General features: G+C 43.9%; 1 long non-coding RNA gene across 1 annotated transcript; it reads left to right on the top strand.

Moving 5' to 3' along the window:
* Positions 1-1,735: 1,735 nt before the first annotated feature.
* Positions 1,736-6,214, top strand: LOC310840796. Its single transcript, XR_014562145.1, has 3 exons — positions 1,736-1,881; positions 3,853-3,893; positions 6,011-6,214. It is a non-coding gene; the product is annotated as an uncharacterized lncRNA (long non-coding RNA).
* The last annotated feature ends 12,425 nt before the right edge of the window (positions 6,215-18,639 follow it).

The raw sequence follows: 18,639 nt of genomic DNA, 5'->3' as shown, positions 1-18,639 counted from the left end.
ATGAGCTGTGGCAGATTCTTCCTTGATTGTGGGAAGAGTAGGAAGGATGGTTTCTGAACCAGGAAATGGTAGGAAGGGTTCCGAGCCAGGAAGAGATTCAGTGAGGTTTCCCAAAGTCCGCCAAGAGCATTAAAAATATTATATTCAAATGAAACTCTAGCCTCTGGCCTATTTTGTTCTCACTGAGAACGGCTGAGTTGGGGATTTCCAAAATGGCACAACTCCAGTTCGGTGTCTCTGAGATAGGGAAAATAAAGACAGTCGTAAGAACTGTACTGTAGCAGCAAAGGGGTCAGGAAAAGAGCAGCGGGGGGCAGAGAAGGGGCAGGGGTGACAGAGCAAGGGCAGCTTGCTGAATGGCACAGAAATGGTGGGTTGGCATCAGCACCGTGGGAGCTGGACAGTGCAATCCTACACATCAGCTCAAAAGTAACTCCCACTGAGTGCATTGTTGCTTACTCCCAGGTTAGTGGTTTCTTTACATCAGGATTCGGGAACACTTTTCAGTCCAGGGACCACAAGTCAGTGGTGGGTGGGGCCAGAGGCAAAAATGGTTTTAATTAGGCATTTGAAACTCAGCAGGAACAGTGCCTGTCTGACTTAGGAGACCTTCCACAGAGCTGGGTCCACAACACTGAAACATGACTTCACATTGACCTGAGGTGTGCTTCCAGTCCATGGGAGACCACTAATAGTGCTCCTCTGGGTAATCTCAGTGATCAGTTTTGGGTGTACAAGTGGTACTTAAGATATCCACCCCCCATCGTTCTACCCGGACATTGAGGTCCAGCGCTGAGGGCCTTCTGGCGGTTCCCTCACTGCGAAAAGCCAAGTTACAGGGAACCAGGGAGAAGGCCTTCTTGGTAGTGGTGCCCGCCCTGTGGAATGCCCTCCCACCAGATGTCAAAGAGAACAACAACTACCAAACTTTTAGAAGACATCTGAAGGCAGCCCTGTTTAGGGAGGCTTTTAATGTTTGATGTATTGCTGTATTTTAATATTTGTTTGGAAGCCACCCAGAGTGGCTGGGGAAGCCCAGCCAGATGGGCATGCTGTAAATTATTATTATTGTTGTTATTGTTGTTGTTGCTGTTGTTGTTGTTGTTGCTGCTGCTGCTGCTGTTGTTGTTGTTATTATTATTGTTGTTGTTGTTATTATTATTATCCTGGGCTAAATAATGAAGAACCCAAGGAAATGGGCATCTGCAGGGATTTTTCCGAGGCTAAGAGTGAATATTCCAAATCACCCACCATAACTAGCATCAGATAACAGATCTGGCAACTGGAAAGCAGCAAGGCATGGATAGACCTGGCCTCTGAGAAAGTTGTGTTTCAGGTCTACCCTTTTGTTTTTTCTCAATTGATAGGTTTGCTAGCCAACTAAAGGTAGCCTTGACATTCAGATTATGTTTTCCCACCCATACCTGAAACCTTCAATTGCTTCCCTAGCTCCCTTCACCTCCTGCAGATATTGTGCCAGGAATATACTTCAGGGTTGTCACACTTTTCTCTAACTCCCCCAGCAAAAGGGGTGTTACAATATTGGGCTAGTTTGCAATGCAGGTGTGTAACTTATGATGCCTCAACTACCTCTTTTATAATATGGCTATAATAATGGTGGACATGGTCTCCATTGGCAATGTTTACAAATGAGGCTGCCTCAGGTCCTGGCAACCACCACCCCTGGCCAGCCCCCAGAGGCACTATTCACACGGGGAGCTTGTAGCCAGGTTGCTGCAGCAAACAGCCACACAAGCCTTTGGGAGGCAGATATGCAAGAGGGCATCAGAGGAGCGAGGGAAGGAAAGAGGGACAGAGGCTACTGTGCTGGTCCCGTGGGTTACCCGAGAGACAAAGTCGAAATCCAGTCTGTGGTCAAAGGTGCAATGTGGAGGCAGTCTGTAGTAGCTGAAGCTGGGTGCAGGGCAGGAAGTCAGGTGAAGTCAGGTACAGGCAAGCAAGCAGGGAGTCAGGGCGGGTCAGGAGCTCAGGCAAGAAAGCTGGACAGGATTCAGGCAGGAACTAGCAACCAACAATGTTGCTCCGGCGGCTGGGGCTGGACGGCTTTTATCTGCCCCGAGGCATTGGGCGGCCCCAATCCTCTGGTGACTCGCCTTTCCTGGCCTGCAGGCAAGCACTCTCCCTGCGGGAACTTAGTTCCCTCCACCTCTTCCCTGAGCCTCTGCAGCTCAGGAGAAGCTGGAGGGTTACCAGACCCAGAGGCAACTTCAGCTTCCTCTGATGGGGCTGAGAGTGGAACACCTGGAGGCAATGGGTCCTCCATCACCTCCGGAGCCAGAGCAAACTCAGCTGATGCCTGCACCTGAGGATCCAGCACAGGTGAGGACCTTTCAGGCTCATGCTTCCAGCCCCAGCTCAGCTGGTTCTGGAGGCGGGGAATCCTATGCAGGCCGGGATCCCTCAGATTCAGCATCCGAGTCTGAATCCCAGGCCATCACAGCTGCTGTTGCTTGTGGCATGCCACAGCACACTGGTTGGAAACCACTGGTGTAAAAAATAAAATCATACCAAACAGAAATAATTTTGTCCTCACTTATTTGACTTCTAGAGGCTCTCATTTTATATGTCATTTTTTTCCTAGTAGGGCTGATTCCTGTACATTTGTGAACCAGTATGAAATATCTGCTCTAGCTAGATCCTTCCAAAATGGGGCTATTGTGGCTCTGGCTGCAGTAAGCATATGGATAATTGAGACCTTACAACATAATCCTTTATCACTCTCTTCAAAGATGTTTAGATGAGCCAGTTGTGGAGTGCATGCTACACTGCAATTTGGACTTGCACTAATCTCTTTAAACACAGAGAGACAGAACCTTTGTACTTTTCCACAATCCCACCAGAGATGTCTACAAGTACCCACCAGCTGGTATCTCGTGCAACAGCATGGTGATAGTGTAGAATTTATATAGGATAAGATCATGGTGCTAATAGCATTTACGTAACATTTTAACTGTTGCCTCTTTGTCTCTAGCTGAGATGGACCTAAATGGGGTTTTTTTCCACCTTGTCTGGCATTTCTGTTCCTCCAGTTTCAAACCCAAATTCTTGCTCCCACATTATTTTAGGGCCTTCTGTACCATTCATTTATTTTCTGTTTTGCATGAAAACTGGGAATCGGTGAGTTATGGCCCTTTTTGGGGGTTGGTGAAACACCCTCTCCCAGCAGATGCCCATGTCCAACCAAAACATTTGTTTTGTTGTAATCAAATGTTGCTTTTGAGCCATAGTAAGTGGTTGCAGTCGCCCCGTGAAGCCACCCATTCAAGCTTTCCTCATCTGACTTTGCCCAAATAGTGCCAGCTGAAAGAGTGGGTAAGGGCAAGCATTTCTGCTACTGAGCACTTGCCTTTTCTATACTTGTTTTCACAGAGTGTGAAAGAGATAGGCAAAGCACAGCTACTATTTAGGATTCCCCCCAAACCTCAAAACTGCAGTGCTGTCCACAGAGAACAGGTGCACACCTATAAGACTGGGGAGAAAGAAATATTTTATGTCTTATCTTGGGCCATACAGTTTAGAAGCAATTGATATCAACGTTGTTGAGAATACTGGCCTGTGAAAAAAGGCCAGGCAGGAAGCCTGTGGAAAACCATGAACCGACCTTCTAACTGGCAGTCCTGAAATCTGTTCCTCACTGGGCAATTAATATCATTAAGTATCAACATTGTAAAAACTTGAAATAGTTCCATTACAATCACTGATGGGAATGATAATTCATTTTGCTCATATAACCCGCCTTTCTTTCTGGGTTTGAAAAGACTGAACTGGTCCTTTATAAACTCCCTCTCCAAAATGGAAGGGGCTAATTGTTTTAAATGATCTTTATTGTAGGCATCATCTGGAAAAGATCTTGTGAATTTTGAACACATGCTGTAAGTGAACCTTAGATATATGTGCTTTGGCAGTTCCACAGAACTCCTCCACAGAAAATTAATTTGATTCTTTGCATATGGAAGATCCACATCCCCCTCCCTCTCTCTCTCAAGTCAAACTGCACCACAAGTCTTTAGAGGGAGGTAGTTTTATTGGACAAAGACTATATCCACTTGTTATCAGTGGTTATACTGCTTTGGGTAGCTCTGATTGTTGGGTAATTTAGGAATCAGCTGCTCTCATTCAACTTATGCATGTCAAATCATTCAACTGCACTCATGTGCAGTGGTACCTCAGGTTACAGACGCTTCAGGTTACAGACTCCGCTAATCTAGAAATAGTACCTCGGGTTAAGAACTTTGCTTCAGGATGAGAACAGAAATCGCGCTGCGGTGGTGGTGCGGTAGTGGTGCGGTGGTGGCGGGAGGCCCCATTAGCTAAAGTGGTACCTCAGGTTAAGAACAGTTTCAGGTTAAGAACGGACGTCCAGAATGAATTAAGTTCTTAACCCAAGGTACCACTGTATTCACATGCATGACTTAATGAAGCAATTGCAGACCCAATGTGGGGTATACAGTCTGCAATGCAGGACCTAGCATTAACATGGTTGTTGTCCTAGGAAGATGGTATCTGTCTTTCTCTCTATGTGCTTATAAGGTGCTGAAGTGGCTCAAAGAGAATATGGGAAGTAGCTTTATAAAAGGGATAAATAAATGAACTTCCTCTGTTCCATCCTGCCCCCCTTTGTGGGTTCCATCCACCCTGCATTCTGCTTCTCTTCTATGAGTAAGAGAATGTCCAAAAGCAAAGCACATGCACTTGATTGCACCTTTCCATTCATTTGTATCTCTCCCCACTCCAGATTGCCAAGGCACATGCCGTGCACATTGATAATATGCAGGAAAAGAAAAGAAGGAAAGAAAAAAAGCAGTCTTGATGTGATTGGGGGAAAGGCAGCCTTGATTTGATTCCACCCAAACTCTGTGGGGTGTTTTACTGAAGCACCTTGTATGCATTGATGAAACACCTCAAATAGCAACTTTGATGAGGTGGTCACAAGGTTGTGTTAAGATTATTTGGTGTCTGGGATTTCATCAATGCACACAAGTACATATGTGTACTCATAAAACACAGAGTAAAAAATAATCTTGATTCAATCATATTAACATCTATTCCAGTCTTGGAGCACTGAAAGATCTCAGGAGTCCTTACATTTAGTTTCCTTGGAATAAAGGAATAAAAAGATGGATTACATTTTCTGTGATATAAGGTTTATTTATACATTAGCAGGGAGTGTCCAGCACTGCCTGGATATTTTTAGACACCATTTTTTTTTTTGAGATTTTTCAATGGGTTGTGAGTTTGGACCTGTCATGGCCAAAATAAGGTGAAGTAAATCACATTGTGGTCTACCAGCTTAATTCAAAATGGCGCATACAAACATAAATGGAACTTTTGTGCCATGTTTGGTGACAATATCTCAAGAGGCAGCCATACTTACGTAAAAAAAATGGGCAAAGTCACACCAAATTGATATTTTGCTCTGCCATCTTGATTCAAAATGGTGTTTGGTGTCCAAATGGTGACAAAGCCTACTACCTTGCCCCAGGAACCCTTGTAGCAGCCAGAGACAACTTCCAGCTCAGTTTCAATCCTATAACAATCTGTAAAGGTAAAAGGTAGAGGACCCCTGGACAGTTAAGTCCAGTCAAAGGCGACTATGGGGTGTGGCGTTCATCTCGCTTCAGGTCAAGGAAGACAGTGTTTGTCCACAGACAGCTTTCCAGAGTCATGTGGCCAGCAGGACTAAACCGCTTCTGGTGCAACAGAACACCGTGATGGAGCCCCTGGAAATGCAATATGTATGACCACACCTAGGTTTGCCATATGTCCAGAATTTCCCAGACATAGCTGGTATCTGGCTGTTGAAAACAGTGTCTGGGCGGAAATCTTTGCTATGTCCGGGAAAACCTATGTCAGAAGTGATTTTTGGCGAATTTCCTCAACAGCTTTGGGCAACACTGAAAAAAGGTCAACATCTTGTGTGTGTGGATTCTAACTTTATGAAATATGGCAACCTACACCAATACTTCTTTTTCCTTTTCCTTTTTTGCAGTGCTTTGTCAATGTAGACATGCACATTGGAAGACATGCATGAACCAAAGGAATTGAAAACTGCACATGAAACACACTGCATATGAAATAATACTGTATACCTCAAGAAATAGCTGTGCCTTGCTAGTCAACTGTCGCTATTCATAAGATGTAACACTGGCCAGCCATTAGGGATGGATGAACAACCCTTGCTTGCCTCAGAAAACATCTGGGTTTTATGTCTGTTCCTTGTAACAACTTGCAAAGCCTTGAGGAGTTGTGTCACTGCTTGCAATGATCACAAAATGGAGATAGGAACACCCACCCCACCCCTCACTCCCTCAGAAGCAATAATCCTGTGCCGGGGCCACCAGGTGGCGCATTGGAAGATGGCCGACAATAACATCTCTCCGACCCACACGAGGTAATTAAGAGGCTGCTATGGGAAGTATGCAGTCTCCCTCCCCCAAGGATATGGGGGGGACTGCCTTGCCAGCAGTGGCCACAATGCACCCCCAGATTCGAGAGAAGGGGGTGCGCCGGTCACTTGGCTCAGCCCTCAATGTGGTCGGCTCTTCCTGGACGCCGTCTCCAATCTGCGTGTGCTGGTTTGCTTTAACATGAAAATATAATTGGAAATATATAATTGGAAGATGTTAAAGCACATACGTCAAGCAAAGGTCGGGAGATAAGACTGCTGATTAATGGATCTCTGGGATTGGAGCGGCGGGCGAAGACAAATAAATCAAGAGATGAAGCGCCATTAAGAGATGTCTGGAGCTAAGAAGGTGGGGTGGAGGAAAAAACTTTTCTTTCTTTGTCTTATATGAGCATAAATAACTCTCCACCCCAAAGAAAAAAGAACCTCCGTATTTTACTACACAAGCAGGGATCTAAAAATTGTGTGGGATGAATTAATGATGAATGAAGAGAGGATTGGTACAGATCGGAGAATGGAAAAATTTTATGACGCAGTTTTAAAATGGCGTCTCGCAAGACAGGCTTGTTTAAGAAAGACGGGGGGAGGAGAACCAGGACTATTTGAAAGTGAACGATGTTTGGAATTTGATCTTTAACCTGGCAGAGCCCTCTAGGAGATATTTTACAAGCCTGGGAAAACTAAAGGGCAGACCGAAGATAAATTTTCGAAGGAGGAGTGGAATGGCGGCTGTCCCTATGAGATATGACTTGTGGAGTGCGTAAAACCCACGCAGACGATGTTTGTTCTTAACCTGCCTGTGAAGATTATCAGAGATCACGACAAGATGATGAAGAAAGTAAAAAAGAGACTATCTGGATAGAACTGGATAGAACTGTTTAATTAAAGCAGTAATAGAAGTGATGTTTGGATTCTCGTCCGGAGCTTGATGTATGGGTACCCCCAACAAAATTGAAAAATTTGGCTGTATAATTTGGAATTAATGTGATTTGAAATAATGTGATATGATTGGCCTGTTAATAAAAATTATGTGGTTTTTTTTTTAAAAAAAGCAATACTCCTGTGCCAGTGATCTTGTCTCTGAAGGCAACAAGATCAATATTATTTTCTTTAAAAATAATTTATTTACTTATTATCATGCATTGGTGCACAGCAAAGGTAGCAGTAAAAACTATGCAGGCAAAGTACTTATATTCACAGTATAAGTGCCTAAAGCTGAAACAAGCAGAGACATGTCTGCATCCAACACTAATCAAAGGGAGAGAGGAAGGGAGAAGCAGAAAACACTACATGCTCCTTCCTTTCCAGGAGAGGAGAGGAGAGGAAATGACATCACACAGGGCCCTCTCTACCAATTGTATTTCTATGGTCTAAGTACCTGCCAGTCAGCAATACAGCTCTGTGGAATTAGCGCCTTCTTGTGTCAACTAGCAAGAATATGCCTTTGTTAGGTTTGGCTGCTAATCTCCCACAGTATGAACAGTGGCGTAGCGTGGGAGTGCAGGGGGGGCCGGCCGCACCGGGCGCAACATCTGGGGGTTAGGGTTAGGGGGCGCAAATCCACGGGTTAGGGGGCGCAAATTACTTGCCTTGCCCCGGGTGCTGAGAAACCCACGCTACGCCACTGAGTATGAAGAAGCACTGGACTCTCTTTCCCCATCCCTGACATTAAAGCATCCTGACTTGCCTCTAATCAGAAGAAGAGATTCACCTTGTGTCTTCCCAATGAACTTGATTATTCAACCTTGGGAACTGTACTTGTCAGCAGAATCCATATATATATATATATATATATATATATATAGCATTTTATTGAAACCCCAGAGCCTTGTTTAGTGCCCGGAGTTGCCTCTTAGACATATATGTGGAAGTTCAGTGGCTTGTATCTTATTATCTGCCTCAGGCAGACTCATTGCCCAGTTCCCAGTCTGGACAGTGGTTTTGTACATCTTCCAGAGTACAACTTTTGTTTCCTTTTGGAATTGCAAGTTTTGCAGAAGTTTGAATCACTTCTTTCCTGGTTCGTTTGGCTGCTGAATATGTTTTGGGAAATAAGTCCTGAATGCTGCTGAACATATAAGTCTCTTTTCCTCTTTGTCAAATAACCTTTGGAATTCTTTAATGTTAAGATAGGAAACCTATGGTTTTACAGATGCTGTTGTTATTACAATATACATTTAGGACTCACCTTACTTTTGTGATTGTAATTTTGTGATTTCTTTCATAATGTGCCTTGTTGTAACTCGCCCGGGGACCTTAGGAGTGAAGGGTGAGTAATTTATTTATTATTACTGTTGTTGTTGCCAGTGGTTAGAGATGATGGAAGCTGTGCTGTAGCACATCTGGAGAATGGCAGGTTCTCAATTCTGTTTTAATGGACATATGCAGGCCTTTACTCAGAGAAGTTAGTTCCACTAAGTTGAATGGGACCTACTCCCTAATACAGGCATAGGCAAACTCGGTCCTCCAGATATTTTGGGACTACAACTCCCATCATCCCTAGCTAACAGGACCAGTGGTCAGGGATGATGGAACTGTAATCCCAAAACATCTGGAGGACCGAGTTTGCCTATGCCTGCCCTAGTATTTTGGTTTAGGTTTGCATTCAATCCCTCACAAGTTCTCTTCAATTTCATTTTTTTTTAAGCATGGTGTGAGGGCACACGATGTAGCAGGATTGCTGAAACTAAACACGTCTAGAGACTTTCAGTGTCTGCCTCAATGGAAAACTACCTGGAAACACCAGCTCTGTGGGAAAAAATGTGGGATATGAATGAAATAATTAAGCACATTTCTATCCAAAACTGAGCATGAAACTACATGACCTGAATCCTTAATAATATACCACTACATCAGATTCAGTCTCTTCCTCTGAATGATTCAGCCCGTAGTAGAAGATTGCATAGGCATTCACCCGGCCAATATCTGCTGTAATCGTTAGAGTGACTAATTATTACGGCATCTCCCTTCCAAGGTCAAAATCAGGATCCTGTCCTGAGAGGTTCTGGATCAATATCTATGAAGACTGTAGCTTAATCTGTTATATTTGGACTAGAGGGTTAAAGAAAAACACTTCGGCAGCACCCAATTTATTGTTACAAAATATTCCACAAAAACGTCGCTAGCCATTCTGCATGCACATACTACTGATTATGGTGCAGTCCTTTCCGCTTGTAATAAAAGTCAGTGCAGCTGTTTCAGGGGCAGCTGTATAAATGCAACTAAATCACAAGAAAAACTATTTATTCATTAAAATATGGCCGGGGGCAAAAGAAGGCTGAAGTTATTAAAGCAGGACTAAAAGCTAGTCCCAATAAAACTCAGAGAAGTTAAAGATTAAGAGCGGATACCTTGAGTATATTAGTGGTATGAACTTCTAATATCGGAACAGAAAGCCCAACCCCACAGGCCCCCTTGTTTGGGGTAAGGAAGAGAGAGAAAGGCATTTACAACTTAAAATTCATTAAAAGTATGTTGCGGTGCTTGCATGTGACCTTGGCGATTTTAGATTGTCAAGTGGTATACCTTCTGGTTTCAGAAAAGGAAAGTGAAATCAAACCACAGTGGTGCAGAGGAGAAGAAATGCTCACTAGACCCCTGGAGTCAATGGCTAAACTCTCTCTCCCTTCAAGGGAACTAGATTGTGCTCATTGCACATTCTTTAGTTGTCGTTGGGGGGCGGGAGGGAGGACGGCCGACAGTGACAACCTTGTGAAAAGCTTCAACCGGCACCCTTTATCAAGTCCCACTCTTTCCACTAGAGGGATTATAGAATTATAGAACTCTTTAGAAAATACATCAGGAGTTGGCCGGGGCAAACTTTTATCAGCGTTCGGCCATTGTTACTTGTATTTGTGTAGCCTTATGGTAGCAAGAGGTCACATTTCCATAAAGATAAATTCCTTATTAGACTCAACTGTGATCTGAGGTCATTGCATATCTGTGCCAGGACAGACTTAAAAGTGATGGCGAATAGGAAGTTTTTTGTGCTGCATTGTCCTGGTTTACTGAGTCTGGAGCCAGACAGCATTTGGACCAATATCAGCATGGACTAAAGCCGGCATATCTTTCTATTTGCTCATCACGCAACAATGAGTAAATAAACACTGTCCGCCATTGCAGACTGAGCTGTCAGTCCAATTAGGCGTGAGAGTGTCCCAGCGCACCCTGTTCCCTATATCTTTACCTACTGCTTCCCCTGCTCAGATGCCTGGGGGGTGATTTCAGGCAGACACAGCTGTATTCAGGCACAGTTACATGGCTGGAAGGGGTCAGGTCTGCTGTGTCAACACTAATCCTTCCTGTCTATTATCAGCCAGTTGGGCATTTGATTCGTGTCAAGTTTCTGTGTCCACTGGAAGCCGAATATCACAGTCGTAAGATAACTTTTTGCCCTGCTTTCCTCCAATCACAGAAAGGCTTCTGTGTTTTCCTTTACTCAGTTGCCCAATCCAGTAAACGGAGGTTGAGGTCAGTGGCTGCTGATATGTGTGTGTTCTTTGACTGTTGCTATTTTTTCCATGCATGCAAATCTTGCAAGACTTAAAACAGCTCTTTTAAGGACAGTCAGCCACAAGCTATGGATTGGATGTCCATAATACAGCAGCATTTTGCTTGATGTTTGGCTGTCCAGCTCGGAAGCATACTCACCGGAGTAGGTTTAATGCTGTGTGGCACCAGAGACAGAGGTTTCCGTCTCTTGCTAAATAAAAGCAATCCTTCCTAAATGAAGATTTTTCACATCCCTATCTGTGCTGCGAAGTATGACCGCCTGCTCAAGATTGCTCTCTATTACGTGATCATCTGAAACCACCACTGTCTTGGGCCTTCAAAACATACTGAATGCCAGTGTAAAAGCATCTTTCTGTCCATGGAAGATGCCAGGAGCTGCAAGGAGGCAGGTCGTCTTCTGTGCTGTTGTGAGATGAGATTTTTCCACGCCAGGTAGCATACGTTTCTTGGGATTTATTAGTGTGGTACACAGTCTAGACAGGCAAGGAGAGCTGGCTACTCAGTTGTAAGTTATTGACCCGACAGTAATTATGAGTACAGTCATACCTTGGTTTTCAAAAGCTTAGTTTTCGAACGTTTTGGCTCCCGAACGCCGCAAACCCAGAAGTGACTGTTCCGGTTTACAAATTATTTTTGGAAGCCGAACGCCCAACAGTGCTTCCGTGGCTTCCAATTGGGCCTAAGCACACATTCATATTGTATAAAGGTGCAAAGCCCTTCTCTCGCACCCTGTGAAACATAAATGCTCTGAGTTTTTAAAAAACTGGGCAATGGCACACTGCCAAGCCTCCCCCGATCTCCTGCCCCCTTTCCCCTTTATTTTGACTGATCGGGGGGGAGGGCTTGGGAGTCGCGGACGGGTGGCCATTGCCCAGTTTTTTAAAAACACATTTATGTTTCACAGGGTACGAAAGAAAGGCTTTGTCCCTTGCCTGGCAGAGAAACCACACACCTAGCGTCCCTCCTGGGCAATGGTTGCCTGCCCGCGACTCCAGAGCCTCCCCTGATCTGTCAAAAGAAAGGGAGAAGGGGGCAGGAGATCTGTACCCCTGGATGCCCCTGGTTCCCCTTGGCATTGGTGGCAGCAGGCAGCTAGCTAGCAGCTCCTGAAGCCAGCCAGAGCCAACTGCTCTACCAGACTGGCCCCGGGCTGCTGAGGCTGCCACTGCCACATTTCCCAGGGACAGACTTGCAAATCTGGGGACATTCCTGGGACGGAATTTGTCTGGGGACAGATTTGCAAAACCGGGGACTGTCCCCGGGAACCAGGGAAGACTGGTAATCCTAGGCTACATGGGTTGGGGCGGTGGTGAGGATTGATGAAAGCAGGAATTGGTATCTGAATGGCATAGGAAGACTTTTCTAAATGGCCCTAGCAAGGGAGTTGAACCATTTGGTCATTGCTTCAGCCTCAAAATAGCTTGGGCTGTCGCTTGATTTCTTACGGCCATCGTTTAACCATGGCAGCAAAGCTTGGACCTTGGTTTTTGGAAGCACCTTATGGCCACATTTACTTTGGCTTCAGTGTAGTTCCATGAAAACTAATTATTGCTTTAAAATCCCTTGAGTATCTAATAAACCAGGTTGTGCTTTATAATTGATGGTGTATTGTTATCAACAATCTCTTTGCTATCAGATTTGGGCCACAAACTTAGGCATACATATTTTAGACTAGCTCCTCTTGCCATCAGTGAAACACGCATGTTGAGATGGGCCAATCTATAATTAGCCAGCATGCTCCAGAAAATAAATATCTGGACTAGATCGGCTGAGCTGAAGTCTCCACCATGCCACTGGCCTATTGTGTGGTCCGGAAACCCCATTTTCCCAATTGTAAAATGGAAACTTTAGCAATTTAGCTAAAAGAATTATTCTGTGGGGGTGAAACATTGTGCATGTACATAAAACTATGCATGAATGATAAACTATAGGAATAATTATAGTTTATTTAACCATATCTGCCCACTTACTTGCTGGAGCTATAGATTTTTCTCATGATAATCCAAAAACCACGTTCTTAATAACCCTGATTTGTTTTGGCCACAACACTCCCAGGCTCTTCCAAGAACAAACACCTGGGGAATAAAGAAGGAATAAAATCTATTATGTTAAGAAAATCATTCTGGCCTGAGTCATGCTATCAGTCAAAGTCCCAACGCTGGAATGATGTAACCCAAATCAACAGAAATGAATATCAAAATTCATTATATATAGTTTTTTCACAGTGTATGTATTCATATTCTCAACAGAGTGGTAGTCCAATTCCTGTGTGGATTGGAGCAGATTTTGGCATCCAAAAGGTTAGCATTGAAAATATCCATATCTAAACATGTATAATATAAAGAAAATAGAGAATAACTTCTAAAATATACATGGGAATTTGTTTTCACTGATGAAAAAGATAGTAATAGCAATGATAAACTTTGTTAAAACCATTACTAAAAATGCTTCTTTCTTACAGCCTCATCAACTTGTATATAATATACTAGCAGGGCTTTTTGTCAGTGGGAACTCACCAGAACTCAGTTCCAGCACCTCTCAGGTGGGCACCATTGCCATTGTGAATTCTGGCACTTTCCCCCCTAGAAAAATAGCACTGTCTACTAGTATATGACATTGGGATTGATTATTTCCTCTGGGGTGAAGACAGCCCTTTGAGCTGGACCTCAGTGTCAGGGCTGAACGATGGGGGTGGAGATGCTCCTGCAGGTATACTGGGCTGAGGTTTTCAAGGTCAGCACCAACACTTTGAATTGTGCTCTGAAACGTACTGGGAGGCAATGTAGGTCTTTCAGAACCGGTATTATAACCGGGGCTTTTTTTGTTTCAACTGGAAATTGCCATTATAAGAGAACAAGGGAAACATTCATGGTGAGTTCTGGCACCTCTTTTTCTAGAAAGCTAGCACCAGTTTGCAGAGACTATCAGGATTGGGCATTGTGATGAAGGCAAACCTGTTGGTTTCAACCTGGCAGAAGGAAAGCATACACTGTCAGATGCAGCAGGGCTTCAACTTTCTGTGTCTTCCCAACAGGGGGCTTAGGAGAGAGGTAGGAGATGGGGACGGATGGGGACAGAAACGGTAGACTATTGAGGCAGGAAGATGAAGGGAGAAGTGATGGAGACTGACAGGATAGGAGGAGATGAGAACAGAAAGGTACGAGCATGTAAGCAGGCACAGAAATGCTCACTCTTGAGTAGGCAGTTTGTCACTTAAATGGGAAAGGGAAAGGGACCCCTGACCATTAGGTCCAGTCATGGCCAACTCTGGGGTTGCGGTGCTCATATCGCTTTATTGGCCAAGGGAGCCGGCGTACAGCTTCCGGGTCATGTGGCCATCATGACTAAGCCGCTTCTGGCGAACCAAAGCAGCACACGGAAACGCTGTTTACCTTCCCGCCAGAGCAGTACCTATTTATTTACTTGCACTTTGGCGTGCTTTCAAACTGCTAGGTTGGCAGGAGCAGAGACTGAGCAACGGGAGCACACCCTGTCACGGGGATTTGAACCACCGACCTTCTGATCGGCAAGTCCTAGCCTCTGTGGTTTAACCCACAGTGCCACCCCTGTCCTTTAGTTTGTTACTTACCTGAAACAAAAGCCAAGAAAGAAAAATGGCATACAGAAGAAAAAAAAGTTTATTGATCTTATGTGTCTTGGACCCCAATGGTCCTCCTTCAAGGAGATTCAGAGGCCAGTAATTCAAAATTCAGGTGTGCAACCTCTTTTATTTCCAATACTATACACAGCCAATTAACCAGAAACAGAAGAGGTAGGACCTTCTGAAATTTGAATTGCTGTTCAATGAATTTCCCTGAAGAAAGGCTTGAAAAACAATGATTAGAGGAGAGTGCAGGGTCACATCCACACTGAAGCACACATGACCATTCTCTATATAAAATACACATTTAGGAAATAAAATGTATTATCAAAAAAGGGGGGGAGTCATATAAGGGGCATTATGCTGGCATCAGAGTACCTGTAAATTGTTTAATATGCACACGGGAATTCTTCCAATTCAGGAAATGAAAAGCAAAATGTAAAAAAAGGGCCTGAACTGTCTCTCCCTGTTTGAATGGAAATGAGAATGTTACTTTTATACGGAACTGTAAAATCAAGATATCAAGGCTGCATCCCTAACCTAGCTTACCTTAGTGTAAGCCTATTTACCTTAGTGCAAGCCTATAAACTTAGCTTTATATTCAAAGATCTAAAAGCAGTTTACATCTCAATAAAAACTCCAAATACAATATATATTATTAAATATAAATTCTGCATTCAATATGGCGGCTATTACTACTAAAATTCCACATTTTAAGCAATAACCATCCATACGTCTGTACTCCACCAACCAACCACACACTCTGAATTTAAACATGATGGGAGAAAACCTGAATTTGAATACCAGATTTTGCTAACACTACCAATTTTTGTTTGGACTTGTGACTTGATTTGAACCAGGACCTCCTGGCTCACAGCTCCCACCATTAACTGCTTTCTGTGCCAGCTCTCTCAACTGTACTTAGTTCTATTTATATTTTCTCCATCCTCAGAGACTAAAAGAGAGATAGGGCTCTGATTTCAGCGTCCTCTGGCTTGTTGTCATCTCCAAGCACTTGCCTTCACTTTTGTAGCTGCCGTTTTCTGGCTTACCATTCACCCTCTCTTTGGAACTAATTTCACTCTTGATTAGCAGGAGTCAAGCGCCAATGATTGAGAAGGAAGGCTCAAGTATCCTCTGTCAACCATGTTTATTTGCCCTTGTTTCAGTCTTTCTGTTTGATGTGAAGTGGACTTTCAGCAAGTCCCTTGGAACAGAGAGAGGGGGAAGGGTCAATGGCCTGGTAGAATAATGGCAAGAAAGGAGAACTTCTGTGTGCTCCTTTAGCATTCTCTAATGAGAGGATGGAAGGAGTGAAGCTGAAACAGCTGGCAAAGTATGTTCCCAAAGGCCATTTACTTGAAACATTTTCCGTGACCCCCAAATATTGGCCTAGTCTGGGAGCAACATGCCTTGGATGTTCCTTCTACCTCTTTGTCTAAGGATTTTGCAAACTGATTGCCTACCTATGTTTCTTTGCTGCTGTGTCATGTGCATCATAGAAACCCACTGTGCAAATTTGGCGCTGGAAAGGCCCTAGGGTTGGAATTTGCTGCATGGGTAGGCAAACTAAGGCCCAGGGGCTGGATCCGGCCCAATCGCCTTCTAAATCTGGCCCACAGATGGTCCAGGAATCAGTGTGTTTTTACATGAGTAGAATGTGTCCTTTTATTTAAAATGCATCTCTGGGTTATTTGTGGGGCATAGAAATTCATTCCCCCCCAAAAAAAAAAATAGTCCGGCCCCCCACAAGGTCTGAGGGATTGTGGACTGCCCCTCTGATGAAAAAGTTTGTTGACCTAGGACTCTGACTGTGAGAAAGTACCTGAGACAACAATCTTGTCTCACAGACAGAAAGAGAGAGAGAGAGAGAGAGACAGAGAGAGAGAGAGAGAGAGAGAGAGAGAGAGAGAGAGAGAGACGAGGGCAATCATATCCAGCCAAGGACACTTACTGAGAAGCTCTGTTAGTGGGAGATACATTTGCTGCTGAGTCATTATTTGGCCCTCCAGTCATGGAGCTGGACTGTTTCAGGGGTAAAATTCATTTTGTGTCTCAAAGCTTTTCTGTGTTAGCATCTTTGCTGCCAGCAATAAAGAGAGATTAGCACCATGTCGTCTGAGTCATCAACCACTGTTTCTCAGGCTTTTAACATCACAGGGCCATTGATGCAGGCCTTTCCATCTGCATTCAGTTCCTTGTTCTGAGATACCTTGTTGAACTTTATCCTGATAGTTCCTCAGGCATCTTCTTCTTCTTCTTCTTCTTCTTCTTCTTCTTCTTCTTCTTCTTCTTCTTCTTCTTCTTCTATATTTGGCCACCCAGTGCGACTCAGAATAAGAGCAGTCTTCATGGAATTCCCAAGGTTCCATCTCTCTCCCTTTTTACAATACAAAAGCTAACAAATTTTTAAATGGAGCCCCTTTTCTAAGTGGCATATCCTTCACTTGCTCATTGATCATTCATTGGCACATCTCACTCTGCCCTTCAGTGAAAATGAAGCTCTTAAGAGTTACTATTCAAAATGCAGGAGCTGAGCTAACCAGAAAATGAAAATGATTCCAAATGCACACATCTAATATGGATGTTGGCATGATCAGAATTAGTTCGGTAAAATTACTGGGCATTCTTGAACTAGGCCAAGTGTCCAAACCCAAACATTTTGGAGCTATATACAACACGAACCTGTATTAGAAGGAGAGGCTGAATTATTTGCGACAGTATTCTGCCTGTGTTTCTGATGAAAGGGTTTGGTATTTCACTAAGAGGAAGAATTGAGGACTCAGTCTAAAATCTCTACTCCAGATCTCATTCTTGTGGCTTCTGGAAAATATATGTTATTTCCATCCTTCTTTGCTTCAAACCAGCTTTACTAGTATGGGAGCAGTTTAAGGCTCAAATGGAGACACTGGCAACAATGGCAATTGTGGCAACCATTATGAACCAGTTTGAGAAATCCCAGTGGTTCAAGAATTTGGGGTCCCCCTCAGGCACAACACTTTCAGTGGGGAGGCCTAGCCTAGAAGAGGTATGCCATGCAACCTAAGAATTCTTGTAAGCAGTATCTAATTGTCTTAGATTTCCTGGGCACAGTGGAAAGGATAGCAGTGGCAGGGAAGTTGACATTTCTTTGGAGCCCTGGGAAATCGCCAGTCTTTGCTTCCCTCTGGAGCCAGCCCTGAATCCAGCCCAAATCCTACAATACATTCATGCCAACCTTAGTACGGCACCGTGGGCTTCAGTTCCACCACTGTGCTAACTAATATGCCCCATGGGTAAGACTTCTCTTCTTTTTCACTTTGTCAGAAAGGTATTCATATATCCTCTAACACGTCAAGGAGAAAAACTGGGATGCCGCCTTCTGGGGCCGTGCTCCTGTATGAGTCACATGACCTTCAAAAGTTCATGCCCACAGGAAAAGCATTCCCCCCCCCCAGCGTGTGATTGCAGTGTCCAAAATGGCCGCCGTGCTCTCATGTGAAAAATTGGGATGTCCCAGTTTTCCCAAGACAGTTGAGGGGTTTGTATTTGTAAACAAAGCAAAATAAATGAAAGCAAATTGCACCAGTTGAAGGCTTTACCACCTACATGGCGAGAAGAAAGATGCTTAAGCTTTCCTTGTGCTAACAGTCATTATTATAAAAGTTATGCATGTTAAGCGAAAAGCAAACCTGAACCTTTGTTTCCCTGGTCAGCTTAAACAATATATCTGCCAACATCTTTTCTGTTCTGCTGACAGTTCTTATCTTATCGCATTAATGCTGGCATAAATTGTCCATCAATATTCAAAATGATGGGCTCACTAGCGCATGACTGGAATTTTCATTGCAGCTGTGATCCCCCCCCCCAAGCTCAGATGTGTATTGTATGAAGCGAGCCTTTCCCAGTCTCTTGAGAGCTACAAAAACAGTAAAGGAAAAGGCCAGTTGGGGAAGAACTGTTCACCATTGTAGATAAATGCTAAGTATTGTCAGAAGCACAGAGCAAAAGAACTTATATATGTTTATCCCAAAGTCTCGGCATGGGAATCTGTGCACAATAAGTGCATATTTGTTCCTTGTTCACAAGGCACCTATGGACTTTACTTAAGGTTTAGCTT

Source organism: Podarcis gaigeae (genome assembly GCF_964106915.1).
Source record: "Podarcis gaigeae genome assembly, chromosome: 3".
Classification (NCBI taxonomy): Eukaryota; Metazoa; Chordata; class Lepidosauria; order Squamata; family Lacertidae; genus Podarcis; species Podarcis gaigeae.
The sequence above is the reverse complement of the archived record's forward strand: the minus strand, read 5'-3'. Positions and strand labels throughout refer to the sequence as shown.